This window comes from Castor canadensis, chromosome 16, assembly GCF_047511655.1.
Source record: "Castor canadensis chromosome 16, mCasCan1.hap1v2, whole genome shotgun sequence".
In the NCBI taxonomy this organism is placed as follows: Eukaryota; Metazoa; Chordata; class Mammalia; order Rodentia; family Castoridae; genus Castor; species Castor canadensis.
In genome coordinates this window covers 5,571,331-5,589,934 of record NC_133401.1, presented here as the reverse complement: position 1 = coordinate 5,589,934, position 18,604 = coordinate 5,571,331, and the positions used below count along the sequence as shown (strand labels likewise).

Genomic DNA, 18,604 nt, shown 5'->3' with positions numbered 1-18,604 from the left:
TTGTGGGGTGGGCCAGAGGAATGTGGGGCCTGGTCAATGACAGCCCAAATGTCAAGCCCAGCCCAGAGCTCCCAGATGGCTGGTGAGCGCAATGTCAGTTGTAGAAGCCACTCCTCCTTGGTCTCAGTTGGTTCTTGCCCTTCTATTCCCAGACAATACTGATTTCTAAGAGATGTGCTCATTTTCCCAACACAAGGTGAAAATAAATAGCTATTCTTATTATCTTGGGAATTTGCCAGATAGTAACAGTCCAAATCTCAAAGGAAAACAGAGCTGGTGGCTCACACCTGTAATTCTAGCTACTCAGGAGGCAGAGATCAGGAGGATGGAGGTTCAAAGCCAGCCTGGGCAAATTGTTCAAGAGACCCTATTTCAAAAATCCTTTACAAAACTAGAATTGGTGGAGTGGCTCAAGGTGAAGGCCCAGGACTGCAAAAAAAAAAAAGATGAAGCACTCACGTTCTTACTCAACTTACACAGGAGAACAGTCTCAGAGGACCAGGTCAACCCTGCTGTGCACTGAGGTTCTGTTGCCTTTTATCCTCCAATGAATATGAAAGTTGGAACAAAAAAGTGACCCTTGAAGAATCAAGTATTTTTGGAGGCTTAAGTTCATTTAATTTCCCCTTGTTAAGTTCTAGTTTGGAAGGAAAAACTTTTCTGGCAGAGTAGAACAAACAATTCATATGAATAGCACAAATCAGTGGACGGAATGTAAGTCTAGTTGTTAAGAAAACTGGAGGTTCCCCAATTCCAGCAAATTGCAGAGGGTGAGGCTCTAAGGCAGGTGAGCTGTTCCAACCTGGCTCACTGGTCCCTCTGTTCTCTGAGTCTTTCCAATGCCTGGGAGCAAATCATCACTGTCTGTTTGTAATCATGGAAGAAAGAAAACAAAAACAAAAACAAAACCACTTCTCTGCTTCAGAGACCTGCTGATGACTCGCCTGTCTGAGTGGAGAAATGGAAAGGCATGTGAGGAAGTGGAGAGGTAGAGGGAAGAAAACTGCCACACAGGTGCCTATGTGCAGAAAGCCAGGCTTTGTTCCCCTCTGCACTAGCATTTATCTGTACAAAGAACTGAAAAACAGCAACGTGCAACCTTCCCATTCACTGTGCTGTATTGAGGGCTGGTGGAGTGGCTCAAGTGAAAGAGCACCTGCCTAGCAAGCGTGAGACCCCAAGTTCATGAACTATGCTGTACTGATACGGGGAGAAGTCTGACGATCAATCAGAAAGCCGCTTTGCTCTGAAAATTGATACCCATTTGTTTCAGTGATATGCCCCAGTACACGTTCCTCTCATCAAGCAATAACGCTGTGCCCACTGTGTGCCTCCCACACCCCTCTCCCTCTTCTCCCTGGACTCTGGAAATAAGGATTTTACTTTCAACTTCGATGAGATTCCACTTAGGACTGAGATTGGGTGGTGTTTGACTTTCCATGCCTGGCTTAATTCACTTCTTAATGACTCGATTCATCCTTGTTGTCACCAATGTCAGAACTTCATGGCTGGCTGGGTAGTACTCCAATGTGTGTATCCTCCATTCTGTCTTTATCTGTCCTTCCGCTGATGGGCCTTTAGGCTGATTCTATGTCCTGGCTGTTGTAAATAGTGCTATAATTAGCACAGTCATATGAGTGTTTGATCAAAACACTGATGTCACTTTGTGTGTCTGCACCCAGTAGTTGCCAGCTTGGATGGTAGTTCTGTTTTTATTTTCGAGGAACCCCTATAACATCTTCCATAATGGCTATACTGCTTTACATTCTCATTTATAGCAGTGTTCCTCTTTCCCTATGTCATCACCAGCATTTGCTTTTTGTCTTTTTGATCACAGCCATTCTCACAGGAGTGAGGTGGCATCTCATTGTGATTTTGGCATTTCCTAATGATTAATGGTAATGAATGTCTTTTTATAGATTGGTTGGCCATTTGTACATCTTTTTTTTTTTTTGAGAAATGTCTATTCAGACTTTTAGCCCATTTTATAACCAGGTTGTGTGTTAAGACTGAAGAGAGGCACAGAAGGACAGAGGGAGACAGCTCTCCATCAGCACAGGCTTTATTCAGGAAAGAGAACCTGTGGGGGGTCTCCAGCAAGACAGCCAGAGTCCACTGCTGAGCGCAGACTTGGGGTGGATACAGGGGGAGCTGGTGGAAAAGTAGCAGGAGGGTCACTGGGTGGGAAAATGTTGCTGTGGTCACTAAAGGATGCTGTTGCTGGGCAACCAAGGAAGATAAGCTGTGCTTAGGTCACTCATCTGCTCATTGGTTCTTGGTGCCCACCTGGAGACAAAGGTTACCACCTGTCCCTTTGTCAGTCTTTGGGGCCAGGTGGTGAGTTTCCAGCAAGCCACCTGAGAGGGGGAGGGGGACTGATCCTAACATGGCTGTCTTTACTGTTCACCCTGACAACTATTTTTATTTTTAATTTTGCAATGGAACTGAGTTCCTTAACTATCCTGGTTATTCTCCTCTTGTCAGATTCATAATTTGAAAATTATTTGCACCCCACAGATGCTTCTTCATTCTGATGATTGTTGTACAGAAGCTTTTAGTTTGATGTAATCCCACCTAGCAGTTTTTGGTTTGCTGTCTGGGGTCATATTCCAGGCCAAACTTGGGAGCATTTTACGTGTTTCCTTCACAGTTTCAGGTCTGAGCTGCAAGTCTTTAATACACTTTTCATTGATTTCTGCAGAAGGTGAGAGATAGGGCTCTCGCTTCATTCTTCTGCATGTGGAGAGTTAATTTCCCCAATCCCACTTATTAAAAAAAAAAAAAAAACTATCCTTTCCTCATTGTGTCTTTTTGACTCCTTTGCCAAGAATCATTTATCTATAGATGTGTGATTTCATCTCTGGGCTCTCTGTTCTGTTCCATTGGTCTGTGTGTCTGTCTTTTTGCCAAAACCATGCTATTTTGGTTACTATCTACACATATATACTATAATATATATTTGATTACTGTATATTGTAGTGTAGTTTGAGGTGTGGCCACGTGAGGCTTCCAGCTTTGTTTGCTTTACCTACTGCTTTGTTGGCAGAGTGGCTCAAGTGGTAGATCACCTGCCTAGCAAGTGTGAGGTCCTGAGTTCAAACCCCAGTACCACCACCAAAACAAAAAAAAAATTACATAATACTGCTTTGGATGTTTGAGGTCTTTTTTTTTAGTTCCACATAAGCTTCAAGATCCTTTCATCTAATTCTGGTGTTCTACTCCACTGCAGGATAAATATAATTAACAATGATGCATTCTCTAACCTCAAAATAATTAGGAGCTAGAAATTTGAATCTGCTCACCATGAAAGCCATAGATAGCTTAAATATCCTGAATTGATCACTACCCAATGTAAACATGAATCAAAGTAACACATACATCACATCAATCAAAAATAAAACATTTTAAAAAAGAAGAAGAATGGAGAGAGAAGAATAATGCTCTTCCTGACACAAAAATGAAGTCAGCGCCGTTTCATCTATGTTTTCATCTTGGGTTTCCAGAGAGGGTCGTGAGAAGCTGAGGAGTGGAGACCTGGTAGGTGAGGGTGAGGCCAGCACTGCCCTGCTGGGTGTGTGACTCAGTCTCCCTGAAGGTCCACAACCATTCCCCCTGGCTGTGTTTCTCTTTTCCCACGGAGATCTGTCCAGAGGGTGCTGCCCTTGTCCCAACCCAGGCTATGGCACATGGCTTTGCAGCTCTCAGTGATTTCTTCAGCAGCTTTCAGTGATTCGCTACTCTATCGTCCTACGTAAATGAAATTGAGGGGGTTAATCTGATTAAAATACAATATACTTCTGAGTTAAACACCACAGTGAAACCCTTTTTAACAAGGAATATACACTTGAAAAATGAAAGACATGAATGTGAAACAGGTCCCGTTGGGATGTGAGTACTAGTGGGAGGGTGAATGGAGAGGATGAAGAAGATGGACATGGTCAATGTACTTTATATACTTGTATAAAAATAGAACAATGAAATGTGTTGAAATTATTTTAAGTAGGGGTAGGGTGAGGGAGAATGATGGAATGAATCTAACCAAGGTACATTGTACACACATATGGAAATATGGCAAAGAAACCCCCCTGTACAACTAATAAATGCTTGTAAAAATGTTTTAAAAACTCATTTCTTGTCATTTTCTCCATTCAGGCAGTATTTTGTGTTGTTACTGTATATTCTTTGTTCTTCCCTCTGTGCCCATCCACCTATTCAGATGGTTGTGGGTATGATGAATGCCTATCCGTCCTTATGCTGCACGTGGAGAACCAGTGCCTGACCCACTGCACCACTCTGAAGCCAGGCAACCTAGAGTGAATGACTTGGGTTCTCATTAGCCACAAACATAGCTTTTCCACTCGTGTAAGGGGATAGACTTTCCTACCTGAAGTACTACAGACAATACAGGAAAAAGACTTTTCTAAGGAAAACTAGATCCACAAAATGCAGTCCTAATAAAGAGAGTGAGATGGAACAAATGATACTAGATATGATACCTGGTATGATATGATATATGATATGAATGATAGAAGGACGTTACAGAATCACAAGATAAGACAATATCTGGACCAAGGAGACCCTGTGCTCTCCAGCCTCTTCTTTACTCATTTGTCTCTTCTGATTCCGGGTGTGTTGGGCATAAACTTCCTTTAGCCACCAGATCTATAGACTGTCACAGGCCAGTGACACCCATAACTGACATTCACTCCTGGGAGAGAAACCTTACTGGCTTAACGCATCTGTTTTGAGTGAAGACGTCCACACAGTAGGTGACTGGCCTGAAAAGGGTGTCCCAGGGTTAGGTTCCTGCCCCAGGCAAGTAAACTATGACTGGAATGGGAAGGGGGAGTGTCCCATGGTTTCCAGCGCTTTTCAGGAGTAGCTATGAATGGGCAAATGACCACAGGGGCCAAGCATAGACAGGTACTCAGTACACAGCACACAGCAGCTAAAATGATTGGTACTTACTGAGCACCATGCTAGGAACTGTGGCAGGTTTATAACAATTCACAGGATTTCGATTTTCTTTTCTTTTTTTGGGGGGGGGTGGTTATAGGGTTTGAACTCAGGGCCTTGTGCTTGCTAGGTAGACACTCTACCACTTGAGCCATTCTGCCAGCTGGAGGATTTTGATTTTTCAAAACCTAGTTGTAAGGTTGGGGATCTAGTCCAGTGGTAGAGTGCCTTGCATGCACAAGGCTCCTGGTTAGATCCCCCCCACCACAAAAACGAGAACAAAATAACAAGGACATATGGGAAGGTGATGTTTAATGAAGTACTAACTATAGAACTTAGGAGTGCATGAGTTAGACGAGTTGTTTCTGAGTTTGGGATTGTGTCTACAAACGTTTTAATCTCCACTGTGAGGCATTGGGAGGGTGGAAACTTAACATGGCTATGATGTTTTGAGGTGGGGCCTATGGGAAATGACTAGTATTAGGTTCTGTCAGTAGGGTAGAACTGCCATGAGTGAATCCTTTATAAGAAGAGGGATTTAGTCCACACACACACACACACACACACACACACACACTCAATGCTTCTTAGCATGTGGTGCCATGTGCCATCTTGGGACTCTGACAAGTACGATCAGGACCAGATGTGGCCACTTGTTCTTGCATCTCCAGAACCATGAGCCCCAAACTAACCTTTTTTCCTTTATAGTCTGCCTTAAGTATTTTGTCACAGTACCAAAAACATGGACCAATACAGTTATCTACTCATTTTCTATTATTTTTAATAGTGAAACTAAAAAATGTAGAGACAAGAACAGATTCTGATATAACCAGATCCTTGAATTGCAAAGATACTTATCAGTTGCCATATTTTTTAAATAATTTTAATGAGTAGACTATACTGCTAAAATTAATTAAAAATTGTTAGCATTTTCAGCCTCTTTGACTATCTACTTACCTAAGCAAACCATCTTCATTCTTCTCTATCAGGATTTCACATCTTTAATAGTGCTTTTACAATGTTATTACATTTTTGTGTGTTCTTAAACAATATATGGTAGTATTTAAATGCTTTTAAAGGTATCCATAAATGGTTTCACATTACAGGTAACATTATCTAATGATGTTTTAAAATTCAGAATGACCATTTCTAAATGCTACATAAGATTTTATAATATATCCTGTGTATATTCCTATTAATAGACATATGGGTAATTTCCAATAGCTTACTTTCACCAAAAAAAAAAAAAAAAAAAAAAACTTACCATAAATGTATTTACTTCTTTGTGTGGGTGGAGTTTTAAATCACTGTAGCAACAGGGTTTTCTTTGAAGATATGTACAGCATTCATTAGTAATACACTATTATTCTGATTACAAATGCCCTGAAGCCTAAGGTGGTATCATAGACACTATGACATTGTCACCCATGTCCACCAAGTCTCCTGCCTCATTTTCCCAACAGCTGGGAGCAATGGCTGCTGACAGGTAACCACAAAGCCCTTTTTTCAGGAATCCCTTGGCCAAATTCACATCTATCATGGGGCAGGTATCCAATAACTGGTTGGTGCTTGGGTATTGTCTCAATTTATTATCCCATCTCTGAAGGTCATCCTCAGGGATCAACAAAGTCCTTCCTATGACAGATTCATATTTTGACTTCTCCCTTGATTAAAAATCTCCTCCTTTCTCTCAAATATATTCCTGAGAACACTTTGTACAATCCACCTGCAAGCGAACATCAGTTTTACAGTCTGTGTCCCAGAGATCCCAATCTGTAAATTTTAGTACCTAGACTGGTCATGTAAATGGATTCTCATATGGGCTATAGGATCTGGGTTTGCCCATGGCTGGCTGGGAATTTGGACCACATCACAGGTGGTAGCTGGAGTTTGGAGAACCTCTGTTATTGGCAGCATTGTTACTACACCTTTCCCCTGTGGCAAACTGGGTTGGGATATTGAGGGTCTAAACAACAGAGCAATAACTCAAGCATTGAGAAGTGCTGGGAATCTGCCTGAGGGAGGGAGGGAGGAAAAGAAGAGATTATAGGGCGAGTTCCATGTTAGAAGACACTCCCGGCTCCCCCTGGCTCCTGGAGATGGCCTTATTTCTGAGGATAACTCTCCTGTTGGAAGCCCATTGCTTGGCTCGGCTCCGCCTCCTGTAAGGCTAAGTTCAGGGAGCGGTCAGGCCTGGGTATGGATAGGGGACCTTGCTTCCAGGCAATCAACCAAAGGGAGGATTCTTGGAGCACCACTGTGGTGACTAAAGACCACTCAATGTCAAGAAGTAGATTTTGCATCAGGTATGTTCTCAATCATAGACAGCCACCCTCAGCACATTCAAACCCAGCTCTGGACAGAGGGTTACAGAACTTCAGTAATCACAAGGTGTTGTGGGCTGGCAGTAACTCAGAAAGAGTAATTTTCTGGTCAACAGGGCATGCTGTAGCTTTGTAGAGTGTCACAACGGGGAACCTGAGATCTGGAGTCATGTATTTGATGACAGAAGTTCAATTCTGCTTCTTTGCATTTGCAACTCACTTCACCTCTCCTTTATATCCATTGAACAGATCAAATTACCACCCAAAATCTACCTTAAGGGGTTGTCATAAAGTAGCATTATGAAAAATGGGTCATGCTAAAGGGAGGTCACAAACGGGAGAGGGAGAGTAATAGAAGGAAGTTAAGAAGATGAATATGGTTGATGGACTTTCTATACAAGAATGAATATAGAATTTTAAAACCTGTTGAAATCACCTTAAGAAGGGGACTAAGGTGGAAAGGAGAAAAATAGAGGGGATGAACCAATTCAGGTTCACATGAAAACGCCACAAGGAAATTCCCTGTGTAGCTATCTTAAACAAACATGTCTCTTTTCAAAAATGGAGAAGAGGAAGGTAAAACAGGTTCTGTCTGGGAGTTGGCACCAGTGGGAGGGGGGCAGGATATAAAGAAAGGGTGTAGGAGGGTGAATATGGTGGAATATTATGCACTCATGAAAGAAAATGGAAAAATGAGACCTGTTGAAACTATTCCAGGAATTGGGGGAGGGGAATGAAGAAGAAAAATGGAGGAGTGAATTCAATTGTGATATATTGTAAGAACTTTTGTAAATGTCACAATGTACCCCTAGTACAATAATGACAATAACAGCAACAACAATAATAATAAGGAGTTGTTGTTAACCTTGAAAACATGAACATCATCTCTCATTGTTAGTATGGTTGTCTGTTGAGTGCACCCTGCTTAGTCACACAAAATTCACCTTCACTCCCCAAGTGTTCCACCACTGTGGACATCGTGTGTCCTCTTCCTCCATCACGGTTCCACAATAACACCTGTGCATCCTCCAAGCCCAGTCTCTATGATTTATTGATTTGTCCTGTACTACACCTCCAGTTGAACTGTGAGTTCTTAACCACATTCGTTTATTCTTGCTCTCTCTCTCTCTTTCTTTCTTAAGGCTGAGAGAGATCCTTCAGGCAAGAAGTGTTGCTATAATCAATGATTCAATATGCAACTAGATACAGATATCTAAATCCTTCAAAGCTACATTACTAAGCCATGTGTGGTGACACCTGCCTGTGACGCCCTCTATGTGGCAAAAGGAGGAAAGAAGATTGTGGTTCAAAACCAGCCCACCCTAAAAGCTAGTGAAACCTTGTCTCAAAGGTGATGTATGCCTGTAGTCCCAGTTACTTGGGAGACAGAGGTAGGAGGATTGTTGTCTGAGACTGACACAGGCAAAAATGTGAGACCCAATCTGAAAAAGAACTAAAGCAAAAAAAGCTAGGATCATGACTCACATGGTAGAGTGTTTACGTACCAAAGCTGAAACCCTGAGTTCAATCCCACTACTGCAAAAACAAACAAGTAAACAAACAAAACCCTAAACAAGACCCCATATTATTAAATAAGTTGTTCCCATCTTTGTGGTTCTTGTATTTATTAGTGACTGTTTGAGCCTGGAAGGATGTCTGCTTTGCTCCACACCAACAGGTCAGGGAGCAATGCTGGAACTGTGCAACCCATTGAGGGATTCCTCATGACATTCTCCTCTGACCCTGTACCAAAATTTCCTGGCTGGTCTCTTACTCTGGCCTTTCTTTCCCTGTTCCACACTCCGCCCTCCTCCAAGGATTATTTTCTGTGTCAATTGTATATTCTCTGGTCTGAAACGCTTCCACTCTCATAGAGGAAAAACAAGCTCTGACTGGCTCACTCTATGCTTCAGGGACCACAGAGTCATCCATTCTACCCATGTGTTTGCTAGCTGTCTGTCACTGTAGCTAAAACTTGAGATGAACACTCCTACGGAGGAAAGGTTTACTTTTCTCACAGTGTCAGCTGTTCCAGTCCATGGCTGGTTCACTCCATTCCCTTTGGGCCTGTACTGAGGCACAGCATCATGGGGGATCCATGGTGTGTGTGGGGAGCTGCTCACCTTGTGGCACCTGGGAGAGAAAGAAAGAGGGGCAGGGAAGTGGTCCCAATAGCCTCTTTGAGGCCATGCCCACAGGATCTCACATCCTCCCACCAAGCCCCACCTCTAAAGGCTCCACCACCCCCAACAGCACCACTGACTGGGACCAAGCCTTCAACACATGGCGTTTATGGATGTTCATATCCAAACAACAGCACTGCATGACACACTACTCACCCAGGAATTGTGAGACACTTCACTTTTAGAAAAGCATCATTAGGGGCACTGCAGGATCCATGATCCTAAGGGACTTTGTAGACAGTTGAGATGCAATTCCCAGAGAGCATGGAGCACAGGACCAGGTCATCTCAGAGGAACCTAACAGAATATGCGTGGGATATGGTCACTCAGCCAGTCATTCACTGTCATTCAACAGGTAGCTCTGACCACCTGCTATGTGCCAGATTGTGTCAAGAACTGGGGACTCAGTGTTGAACAAGATGAGGTTGCTGAGGGGACAGTAGATCTTATGAAGCTTTGGTTTTTTTTTGAAGAAACAGGCTAAAGAAAAGAGATGAGACGCTTCCAAATGGTGGTGCATAGCGAGAGTAGAGAGGTAGATACTGAAGCACCCAGTACTTCTCACTGAGCCCTCGTAAGGAGTTTTGCCCTTTGCCCTGAGCATAATAGGAAATCATTGAAAATTCTGAGCAGGAAGGAGAATGATAAGATGTGTTTTGTTTTGTGAAAGTGTTTTCTCTCCACTGATAGAGAATAGGTTGGATGAGTGGATGAGCAGAAGTCATCAGGGAGACCACTGTAGTTCATTTAAGTGGGAAGCTAGAGTGTTTGGTTCAGGAACACAATAAGGATAGATGAAAGACACAAGATGTTCAGGAGGTACAGTAAAACAAACTGCTGATGCTTTCAGTGTGGGGGTTGGAAAAGAAAGGATCCAGGATGATGTCTGGAGTTTTGACTTTGAGTTGGGAAATCAGCAGATCTGATTGATGAGAAAATGGCTCAAGGAACCCCTCAAGTGGTGATACTGAGCAGATAGGCAGCCTTGCCAGTCAGGACCTCCGGGGGGAGTTCCAGGCCGGAGACGGTCAGTGGTCAGTGGAAATATTTAAATTCATGAGGACAGGGGAGGGAGTTGGCATAGATCAAGCCAGACGGGGATCAGAGCCAGGTGTGGCTACAGGCTGGAAAGAGAAACAAGGAATGGCCTGATTAGGGTGACAGCCAGGAGAAGGTGGTATAGGCTAAGCCCCCAGTGACGGCTCCATAGGGGCCTTTCATTGGATCCTGGTGAAGAATGTGTAAGAGATGATGGTTTCTCCTCTATTTTAAACAGGAAAACTCAGGTTTGAGAGTTAAAATAAATTATATAAGGACATACTGAAAATTAATCAAGCTGAAATGGTAAGTTTGGGATTTGGAAGGGAAATAGTTTTATTCCAAAGCTCAGTGTTTTTGTTTGTTTGTTTGTTTTAGTTCTGGGGTTTGAAATCAGGACCTACAACTTGAGCCACTCTTTTTTTTTCTTTTTTTTTTTTTTTGATGATGGTGTTTTTTCCAGATAGGTTCTTGAGAACTATTTGCCCAGGCTGTCTTAAACCACGATCCTTCTGATCTCTGTCTCCTGAGTAGCTAGGATTATAGGTGTGAACCACAGCCACCCTGCAGCAAAGACTGATTTTTAGAGCACTGCTTGATACTGGAAATCCTGTGTGGTCCAACAGTGGATGCCCTCAAATCAGAAACTGCTTGCCAGTCAACCTGTGCATTGGATTAAGTTATGTTACTGGGATTCACATCCAAAAAGGCATGTTTACTTTCCGTTTTTGGCTTTAGTATTATATATATAATATATAATATAATATATAATATATAATATTATATATATAAAATATATACTATAATATATAATATTATATAATATTACATAATATAATATATAATATATATATTATATATATATATATAATGATATATATAATATATATCATTGAACTTATTAGCACTACATACTGAAAATGTACAAAGAATAATGTTGCAGTTTTTGGTTAGATTTAGGTAAGATACATTTATTAGTAAGCAACCTTCAAATGTGAATGTTGTAGAAATTCCTCTAAATCTAAAAAATTCCTATTTCTGACTTCCAATTCAGTAGTCCTTTGATGGACTCTTGCTGGCTAGGGGACATTTCAAGACTTCACTCTGAGGCACAGTCCACCAGATGGCGCTGTTGGAGTTTCCCTGCTAAAGGTAAGGTTCAGGATGGAAATTAGCTCTTCACAATTATCTCAAATCTCCATTTCTTGACAATGGGCATTTCCTCCCTTGCTGATATTTCTTAATTTCTCTCTGAATCTGTTATGCGTGATCCACTTGGAAAAGGATACAATCTATATTAAAATTGCAACACAGCACCGTTTTATTGTTTGTTCTGTATCTAAGCTTATATTTTCTGTTGCAATAAGGTCATCTGCTGTAAGCCACCCCCTGCAGAACTCCAAGCCCTGAAGACTTTTCTTTCTTCTGATAACTGGTCAACCTTGGGATACAAAAGATACCAGTGCTTGAGTCTAGCAAGGTGTCTCAGGGCTGGCCCCCAGAGGCACTGACCAGCCTGACACAGTAGATTTTCACTGGTGTTCACAATCCTCAAACCCAGCCACCTCCACTGGCTTCTGAGCTGCACCATTTGGCTTCTGGGGGCTGAAATGAGGCTGCAGTGAGATCTCGGTGGTAGGAGGCTAAGATCTCTGTGCTGGTCACATTATTAGCTGTGTGACCATGGCAGGTGGTGTAGCAACTCTGATTTTAAATAAACATCTCATGTCAGGTTCCTGAGAGGGGAATTTGTACTTTTAGGAGAAGCTGATGGTAGAGGAAGAGTAGCCCTCGAGAAGGGCATGCAGGACTGTGGTCTGAAGTGAAGTGTAGCTCAGAACCGATCCAAGATCCACCAGGGCACACAAACTGCAGGATCTGTAGTCAGAATGGAGTGGAGCTGTTGCACCCTGCTACAGTAAGTCACGAGTTGCAGAATGTGGGAAGGAAAGGGGTGGTGTCCTTCTCAAACATCTCTGAGCTTTGATACTTCTGGAGAAGGTTTCAGGGTAGCTAGTAGCTAGACAGAGCTGTACAGGGAAAAAAAAGTGTTTGCTATATTAGGAATACTTAGTAGAATTAGATAACACCCCTACAATCATCAGGACAGGCATAGAGATAACAAGCAGTAATAAGTGGAAGAAAGATCAGAGCAGAATGTCTTTTCATTTTAGTCAAGACTTCTCATAACCTTAGAAAGTCACAGTCATCGGAGGACTTGTTAAAACACAGCTTTCTGGATCCCACCTCAAGCTGTTATGATTCATTAGGTCCAGGTGGGACTGGAGGATTTGCTCTGCTCATTCCCAGGTATGACAGATGCTGCTCACTGGAGAACCACACTGGGGAAAATCTCTGGGCCAGTGAAATAAAGGCATAAAGAGGATTCCCAAGGGACTTGTGTATTGGTTAACACTTGCTTCTAGTCCATTTGTAGGAAGTGTCTCAGACCCTCAGTCTCTTCTAGAATTTTGTAGCTATGTTCTACCAAGAAATAATTTATGGCCCATAGCTGGCTGGTACCCGCTCATTAAAGCCCATTGTTAAAATTTCAGGAATTTTATAAGGCACTTGTTAAACACACAGCCATTATTTAAAAGTTAAGTTACATAAACTTAGAACTACATAAATGATGTTAAAAACAAAGGCAGTAAATACTCAACACTTGCCACTTACTTTGCCACTTCCTTACTCTTGAGGTTAATTGCTAATGTATAATTTAGTCTGTTGCAACTCTCCACTGACCGACATCATACTGGTGGCTTGATATTGGTCCATGGTGGGAATATTTGCAGTACATTTTAAGAAAATATGCTCTAATATTACTAGTGTGCTGTTGCGTGTAGTTTTCACGCCTTTATCCCCAAACAGGTTACCAAGCTCCTTGAGACTTTGACGTATTATTCAAGTGACTATAAAATAGAGGAGGTGAACTTGTTCAAAGTTTGTTATACCCATCTATGGAATCATCACAATGAAGCCCTCTTTTGTCATTAATGTATGCTAATAAAAAAGGGGAAAAAAAGAGTAGAAACATGAGAACAGTCCAGAACACTGAGTAGGAGTCTAATCTCTGTCCATGGATGGACTTGAGAGATTGCAAATGTTCTCTAATGCACACATTTCACAAATTTATTGCAAGTTATTACAAACCTCTTACCCTTGCAAGTCATAAACCTGAATTCATGTCCTTTAAAATGGTTCCCATTTGGACTCTTTATCAAGTTCAAAGTAACTTTCCCCTCAGTTCATCCCAATTAGCCTTCTTAGACACTTCCTCTCCTACATCCGTGCTACCTCAGGAATGACTGAAATGTTTCCTCAATCTATGAAAAACGGTTTTGGGGCAGCCCCTCCATGACACAGACTGGACTTTGCCTCCTGGGGACACAAAGTTGGAAGAGAGGAGTCAGGAAGCAGAGAGAGAATGTCTGCCACAACAGGCTACCCCCCTTTAATTCTGTCTGGGTTTCCAGCCTATGGGATGATGCAGCCCACATTCTGGGCTGGTCTTCTCCCTTGGTTAATCCTTTCTGGAAATCCTCACAAACACACCCTGAAGGGTGCCTTAGTGATCTCCCAGGTGCTTCTCAATTCAAAGAAGTTGACAAGATAACTATCACAAGTCTACCTCTTGTCAACCTGACACCCAAACGTGTCTCATCAAACCATAACATTCTACCACTGCCCACTAAAGACTCATGTCTACCTCATAATGCACAATGCATTCATTCAATCTCCAGTATCTTCAGTGTTCACAGTTCCAAAACTGTTCAAAAGTTCTAGTGTGATATCTCCTCTGAGATTCAAGGCAAATTCTGAGCTGTGAGCCCCTGTGAAATCCAAAAGAAAACTGTATATTTCAAAAATGCAATGGCATGGAGTGAACATTCCCATTCCAAAAGGAAGGAATGGGGAATGAAAGGAGGGAGTGTGGGAGACCAGTAACTAAATAGACTGAGAAGAAATCTTGACATGAGCATGGCCTTGTCAAGGTCATTTGTGCCGAGAAGGAAAGCCCCAAGCCGAAGGAGGTGAGCAAAGTTCAGCAAGGCTGCCTTGCAAGAGGGGAGACTGAGGCAGTAGAAGTAGCCCTGACATGAGCAGGGCTATGTCAAGGGCCTCTTGGCTGATAGGCCACGGGCCCAGCCAAGGGAAGGCAAGGGGAGGCAAGGCTGCCTTGCAAAAAAAACAAGACACGCTGACCTAGGCAGGATAGTCTGCACTAAATAACATACCACAGCTGCTCTGATCCTGCCGCAACTGGACCCATGAGAACTCGACCTGCACTTCACCCCACTTTCCCATACATGTTTTCACCAGCATCTCTCATCAGGAGTGTTGGACCCACCTGACCCCAGTTTTTCTCTGTCTGTCTTTGTGCTTTTTTATTAATCCCCGGTCACTCCCACTCAGGTCAAGGGACCTGCTCATGCTGGCTGTGAGAGGGAGGAGACAAAAGCAATACCCAGGAGGGAAAAACAATGAGTCCTGTGCATCCATGTTTGGCATCCAGCACATGTGGTGGTGTGGTGTGGGCTCCACTGAACTTGGGAACCCTGTCCCTACAGCCTTGCTGATTGTCACCAATGTGACCTCTCTCTTGGTCTGGGTCCAAGTTGACTGCAACTTTCCTTGGCAGACATTCCATATTTCTGGCAGCTGTACTTTCCTTATGTCTCCATAACATCTTTGGCTTCACTCTCACAGCTTCATGCATCCTTCCCCCAGGAGTTGCCCATAGGGATTCCTTGTGATCCTGTACACATTGCCTGACCTTCTAGGCTTTCCTTTGAAATCTGGGTGGAAGCCTCCATGACTCCATGACTCTCCTATTCTGCATTTTTGCAAAACCAGGTCTTCTGCCAGCTCAAGAAGTAGCTGTGCTCTCTTGGACAATAGCTACAGTGGTCTCCTAGTCCCTAGATGGCTGAACACAAGGGCAACACTTTCTTAGGCAGCCCTATGCATGTAGGAATTCTTTGGAGCCTTCTCACCAAAGTAAAATCTGCAACTGAGTTAAACTTTTACACTCTTGAGCCTGCAATGTGTGGGGTCCAGCACAATTCCTGAGATTCCCTCAAGACATCTTTCCTATTGTCCAGGTGCAAAAAACATGGCTTTTTTTTTTAAGTGGGTCTAATGCCTTCAGCAGCAAGAGTTTCCACAGTCTCAACTTTACACATGCCTTTTTTCTGGGAACACTGCAAGTATCCAGTTTTACCACTGTGATTTTTTTTTTTTTTTGAAGAGGCTGTCTTTTCTCAAATGTATGTTTTTGGCACCTTTGTCAATAATCAGATGGTGGGAGCTTCATATGATTATTTCTTGTCCTTTATCTATTCTATTAGTCTATATGTGTGTTTTCATGTCAATACCATGTTTTTGTTTTCCAATTTTTTTGTAGGACTGGGGTTTGAACTCAGAGCTTCACACTTGCAAAGCAGGTGCTTTACCACTTGAGCCACACCTCCAGTCCCCACGTTGTTTTTGTTACTATTGCTCTGTAGGATATTTTGAAAGCAGGTATTGTGATGCCTTTGACATTGCTCTTTTTACTCAGGATTGCTTTGGCTATTCAGTCTTTTGTGTTTCCATGTGAAATTTAGGATTATTTTTTCTAGTTCTGTAAAGAATATCACAGATGTTTTGATGGTGTTTACATTGAATTTGTAGATTGTTTCTGGTGATACGGTTATTTTAAGAATATCACTTCTGTCAATTCATGAACATGGGATGTCTTTTTGTCTACTGTATCCTCTTCAGTTTTTTCTTCAGTGTTTTATAATTTTCATTGTAGCGGTATTTCACTTTCTTGGATAGATTTCTTCCTAGGTATTATTTTTGAAGCGATGGTAAATGAGATTGTTTTCCTAATTTCCTTCTCAGTGAGTTGGTTTTTGGCATATATAAAAGCTAATGATTTTTGTATGTTGATTTTGTATCCTGATACTTTACTGGATTTGTCAGTACTAAAATATTTTTGTGGAGTCTTTAGGGTCTTCTAAGTATGGAATTTTTGACTATGCAAACAGGGATAATTTGACTTCTCCCTTTTCTATTTGCATCCCTTTTATGTCTTTCTCTTTGCCTGATTGCTGTGTCCAAATTTTCAAATACCGTATTGAATAAGGGTGATGACAGAGGACACTTTTATTGCTTCTGATTTTAGAGTAAATGCTTTCAGCTTTCCCACTTTCAGTGTGATGTTGCCTATGAGTTTGTCATATTCAGCCTTTATTATGTTAAGGTATGATCCTACTATGCATAGTTCCATTAGGACTTGTATGGAATTTTTGACTATGCAAACAGGGATAATTTGACTTCTCCCTTTTCTATTTGCATCCCTTTTATGTCTTTCTCTTTGCCTGATTGCTGTGTCCAAATTTTCAAATACCGTATTGAATAAGGGTGATGACAGAGGACACTTTTATTGCTTCTGATTTTAGAGTAAATGCTTTCAGCTTTCCCACTTTCAGTGTGATGTTGCCTATGAGTTTGTCATATTCAGCCTTTATTATGTTAAGGTATGATCCTACTATGCATAGTTCCATTAGGACTTGTATAAGGAAGGGATGTTTAATTTTATCAAAGACTTCTCCATCTATGGGATCATCATATAATAATTCCCTTGATTCTATTTATGTGCTAAATTGCATTCATTGATTTACATATACAGACTTGTCCTTGCATCCTTGGGGGTGAGACCAAATTGGTTATTTTTCAGAATTTCTCTCCTGGTTGAATTGCTCTTTCATGTTCTCCATTAGCTTCCATAGTTCACAGAGCAGTTAGTATCATGGATAATTTTTGACATCATTCTTTTGAATTTTTTGTCCAGCTTTTCATCCGCTTCATTTTCTTTGGGATCAATGACTAGAGAACTAGGTGATGTTTGCAGGAGTCCCATCACCTTAGTTATGAACATCCTTTGTGTTTCTGCATTGAGATTAGCACATTGGATAAGGTGATGTCTCTTCCATTTTTATGTGAAGGCCTTCTTAGTAAATAGTTCTTAGCTATCAGTTTGTCATATACTGCTGTAATTAATTCCAACTAGACATCATAGTGTAGTTTTCCAGTGGTGTCTCTGGCTGTAAATGGTAGATTGTGGCAGAGCATTAGTGACCCAGTTTCCCTAGAGATCTCAAGAGTGGTACCCAAAGGTAGTTTAGTAGGGTGTATTGTAGACCTTACGAATGGGGGACACACCATCTGGTCTTGTCTGCACTGTGCTGCTGTCAGGGTGTGGGGGCAACCTGTGCTGCGGTCCCTTGTAGGTGCCAAACCCACAGAGTTCTGTTATTTCTCTCTGAGGTTGCTGTGGGAGTGAATGTCCAGGAACAGGACTTCATTGCCCCCTCAGAAGTGCATGCTTGTGGCCAGGTTGTCATCTGGAGACTTTTATCTCCCCTGTTCTTTAAGGTAAAGTGTCCCTCCGCCAAGGTTCCAGCATGACTGGTTGTTGTTGGAGTAAGATGCAATTTCTCTTAACTGGGATTTGGGGATCATTCAGCAACAAAGCACCAATCCAACGTGTTTGAGATGCTGGGCTTGACCCCAACTTCACTCAGAAGGAAGAAAGCAGACATTAGTAATAACCACAACACACAAATAAACGAGTTACATAAATACAATATCAATTAAAAACAAGTACGTCACCTAGAACAAAAGGAAAGAAAGGAGCTGAAGGATTATAGAATAAACTAAAAAGTTAAAAATTAATAAAAGTAACAGTAATTTTTAAAGGGGGAAATGAGATAGTAGAGGAGAGGAAAAGGAGAAAAATCCTATGAAAGAACAATAAAAAAATAGCACAAAAGTAATAAGAAAGTAATGAAAAGTAGAAAATAGATATAGGAAAAGATAAACTAAAGAGTCAAAAATTCCTCCTAGCTGAGTGCTTGCTTTGGAGACTCTTATTTCCTGGCAGGCACATACTCACCCCAGATGCCTCTGTCTATCTGTTGTCTGTCCACTTTATCACCTCACTGAGGGTGTCACAAATGTCTAAGCCACATTGCCTCTTCCCCCTTAGTCTCTCTCTCTCTCTCTGTGTGTGTGTGTGTGTGTGTGTGTGTGAATCTAATACTGAGTCTGTAT

General features: G+C 41.9%; 1 long non-coding RNA gene across 3 annotated transcripts in view; it reads right to left on the bottom strand.

Moving 5' to 3' along the window:
* LOC141418234 (uncharacterized) overlaps window positions 1-18,604 on the bottom strand; it is a 125,920-nt gene that overhangs the window by 34,685 nt on the left and 72,631 nt on the right. The window contains exon 4 of one of the 3 annotated variants that reach the window (XR_012442924.1): window positions 11,412-12,531. The exons of the other annotated variants lie outside the window; for them this stretch is intronic. This is a non-coding gene — a long non-coding RNA (uncharacterized lncRNA). Of the gene's footprint in view, window positions 1-11,411; window positions 12,532-18,604 lie in introns of those variants that run through there. 3 annotated transcript variants of the gene reach the window in all.